Raw genomic sequence first — 4,504 nt, 5'->3', positions numbered from 1 at the left:
CATTTTATAAATTATTATAAGTAATCTAGAGATGATTTAAAGTATACAGGAGAATGTGCTGAGGTTATATTCAAATACTGTGCCATTTTGTACAAGGTACTTGAGCATCTGAGGATTTTGGTATCCACTGGGGTGTCCTGGATCCAATCCCTCTTGGATACGGAGAGATAACTGTATACTTTGTGCATTCTTACAAAAAGAGTTGCTAAATATGTTATTAATCCCAGTCTATTTGTTAAAGTCATTCTTTTGAGTGTAAATATTCACTATTTTTATAGCTAAATTAATGAGCACATAGTAATAGTCCAGATAAATATTAAATACAGGTGTAAAAAAATCACAAAATATGGATCTATCATATATCATTAGACACTAATTTTTCCAGTATGCATACGTGTATTTTTTCAAGACAAATCTATAGTTCCTAACAGAATAAATTTTAATATTTGAAATAAGTGAGGATTTAAGCTTATCTCAGATATGTTTATTTTATAAGATTGGAATTAAAATACTCTCAATTCCTTTAGGCCACCAATGATTAGGTTAGGTAAATTATTGAGATCCGCTTTTTATTAGTACTCTATGATTGATTCAGGCATTGAATCTCTAGCAATAGAAGACAAGCTTAGTAAAAAATGTGCAAGAAATAAAATTTATAGGGGAAATTGAAAATTATGGCTATTTTGAAATGGTCCAAATTATAATGGTATAAAATAATATCTATAAACACAAACTAGTTTGAATTTTTTTTTTTTTTTTTTAAATTATTATTTATTTATTTATTTTTGGCTGTGTTGGGTCTTCGTTCCCGTGCGAGGGCTCTCTCCAGTTGTGGCAAGCGGGGGCCACTCTTCATCGCGGTGCGCGGGCCTCTCACTGTCGCGGCCTCTCTTGTTGCGGAGCACAGGCTCCAGACGCGCAGGCTCAGTAGTTGTGGCTCACGGGCCCAGTTGCTCCGTGGCATGTGGGATCTTCCCAGACCAGGGCTCGAACCCGTGTCCCCTGCATCGGCAGGCAGACTCTCAACCACTGCGCCACCAGGGAAGCCCTAGTTTGAATATTTTGAACAGTTGATCAAAGTTGTCAAACTACGTGATTTGAAGCAGGTGTGGGGATAGTGGGCTTTTTTCCTCAGTATTAAGATATCCTGCTTTTCCAGTGTAACAATGAGTTTTATATCCCAAGGAGTTTAGGATCTTAGTGTTAATAGTATTCCCTTTATAATAAGTTAGAGGGAAATTTTTAAAAACACGAATTATTAATAAATGGAAATCCAAACCTATTTGCATTTGAGTCTTGTGAGACCACAGTATATATTGAAGTTTTTCATATTATATAGATTCCAAAAAATTTATGAATAAGAGCTCTTGTTATATGCTAGGCAGTATGTTTAATGCTGGATTATCAGTGAGGAATACTTTAGACAGATGTTCCAAATATTGTGGATATATATATATCTTTTTTTTTCATTCTAGGTTAAGGATAGTTTGTATATAATATTGTAAATAAAAAAGAGGAAACATGATAGACACTTTTATTTTTTAATTTCCTCAAATTTATAACAAAACTTCATTACTACATATGTATTTTATAATTCTAAAATTTAATATAAATTAAAATTGTATAACAGATGAGTTATTAATCAGCGTGTATTTTATTTTAGCCTCACCAATAAAAACATAATAGTTTTTTTACAACTTATGCTATAAAAATTGTAAGTGAGCACAAAATTCAAACCACAGTTTAGCCGTACCTAAATCTAGTATCATCATAATTTAAAGAAAGCAAAGTTCCAAGTAAAAAGCTCAAAGCAAAAGTGCTACTAAAACAATAGCCATATTGAGAAAAAGCTTGAATTAGTCCACAGTTTTATTTCACCATATTAAATAATTCTCGCCTCTCAACAATCATTGATTCAATTACATTAGTCATTTTTTCCTGGTTACTACTCTAATCTACTAACAAGAAGTGTAACAATACTTTCATTTGGCAAATTATATTTAATCAAGATCAATTTGGTATGAATAAAATAAGTAATTTCTATATCAAAGTTGCTCAAACTCTGTGTTATCTTAAGAGACATTACTCCTTTTGTTTGAGAAAAAATATTACTCAATATATTCTCTCCATGCAAAGTTATTTCAGGCTATTATGCTATCAAATATGCCTTAATATACAATTAGTTTCAATGGGTATACATTAATAAAATTGGCTAATCTGGAGTTCATAGAAATTCTTTGAAATTTCCAGGTGGATTTTTATCTTTGCTATGCATTTTTTCCTGGACCAAAAAAACCCCTCTTCTCCTCTTATAATTAGTGTAGTATTATTCATAAGAACTCATTCACAAAATCTAGCTAATTCCAAACAGGAAAAATCAGCAAGCAGATGTAATGTACACACAACTTATTCTAAAGAATAAAAATATATTTAAAATTTTTTTCCCAATTTGTGTTTCTGTCAATCTGAAGAAATTACTAAGGGACCAAAGTTTTGGCTAAATACATATTAAGAACAGGAATACTCAGCAAGTACACATCACCTAATTTCAGGTCATAATTTATGAAAAGTAGCAACTGTTTAGTTATTTAAACTTTCATTTTGCGAAATTGTACTGTTTCTACTGAGTTACTAGAAATATTTCAAGCGTTTTGCTTTATTTTCACATATAAATGTACCTTGAGTTAAGCAAAATTTAATGTTAAGTGGAGTCTTCATTTTTACCACATGATGTTCTAAAAACTCATACAGATAGTCTGACCAGATTAAATGGAGATACTGAATTTTTTAAGTGTGATCAACTTTTCTATATAAACATTTCTGTGATCACTTCTTGAACATATATAAAGACAGACTCTCCTGATTATGCTGTTTGCAGTACATTCTTATAATGTTTTTCAGAGCAATATTGGAACACATTTCTGAAATAATTTAATTTGCTCAACACAAATAAACCATATATTAATATATATGGTTTATTTATATTAATATATATGGTTTATTATATAAACATATATATGGTTTATTACTATATATGGTTTATTTATAATATATATGGTTTATTTATAATTAATAATATATTAATAGAAACTCAACAAATAATATTAAATGCACCATTATGTTTTAAAGTAATTAGGAAAAATGAAACAACTTTTATTTTGTATTTTTCCTATTTTGCACAGTATATGTGGATATTGTAGAGAACTTCTGAGATTTATGATTTTTAAATGTTTTCACAATGTAATATGTGAAAATGACTAGTTACCACAACACAACATAAATTTAAATGCTTGAGTCCACATGTTCTAAAGATGTTGAAGGTGAGTCTTGAATTGGGGAGAAATTAAAAAGGCAATTTTAATTTAATAAGATAAGAATAGTACTTTTTTTTCTTTACCAGTATCTAAAAATATGGTCAGGTATATGTAAAATATGTTTAGGAAATTCTTGTACCTGTAAGTGAGGCTAATTTGGAAGAAGAGAACTTTTAGTTTGCAATCAAGACAACTAGATTTTAATTTTACTTAATCTTTTTTCTAATATATACCCTTGGGTGAGTCACTTATTCCAGATTTTCAAAAACTTATTTAAAAATATATATACATACAAAATACTTAAATGCACCAGAAGAAAATTCTTCTGGTAATTTTTTTGATTCAGTTATATTTCATATCTGAAATCATTTTTTAGAATATAAGGTTATTATGGTTATTACATATTTCATGGACTTTGAATAAATGGGAATCCTCCAGAACCCAGGTTCTAAGAGATTGAAATTTATTTCATTTTCCCTACTGTTTCTGAAGGCACTGTTCTGCTTTTGGCATGTAAAGAATGGAATATATTTTTAATGTCTTTATATTCATTCTAATTGTGGAGTGGATGCAAGCAGGAGGGGTCACATTAATGACCCTGAATTCAATTCAACAAATAGTTTCAAAATACACATTTCTGTTAGGTATTTCACTACGTTTTGTGTAGAATATTAATATACAATTGAGTAAAACATAGATCTTACACCTGAGATTTTGCAATTTAGAAAAAAAAGCATATACATGTGTAACTGTATTCAGGTTGAAATATAATCATTTATGTTTATGTATAAATAATATGCTGTGTTAGAAAGAAAAGAGATACTTTGGGAATTTCAGAATTTAAAAAAAATTGTTTTTTGTCTTAAATGTCTTTAGTATGCAGTATACAGAGATCAGCAGGTCCAAAATTTTTTTTTAGACAGAGGGATCGATTGACAAGGGCACAAAAGTGTGAAAGAACATGCCATGTTCAGGGTCAGTGGGTAGTTTGGTTTTGTTCAGTACTCCATCCAAGAAGAGGAGGACTGACCAAAAACAGAGCTGGAAATACAGATTGAAGCCACATTGCATTATCTTGAGTGCCTTATTCTTAACATAAAAATAGGCTACTGAAAATTTTAGAAAAATATGTAACATGATCAAATATATGACACAGAAAAATAATTTATCAGTATGTATGATGGATAGAA

This window comes from Balaenoptera physalus (assembly GCF_965194825.1).
Source record: "Balaenoptera physalus genome assembly, chromosome: 2".
Taxonomy (NCBI): domain Eukaryota; kingdom Metazoa; phylum Chordata; class Mammalia; order Artiodactyla; family Balaenopteridae; genus Balaenoptera; species Balaenoptera physalus.
The sequence above is the reverse complement of the archived record's forward strand: the minus strand, read 5'-3'. Positions refer to the sequence as shown.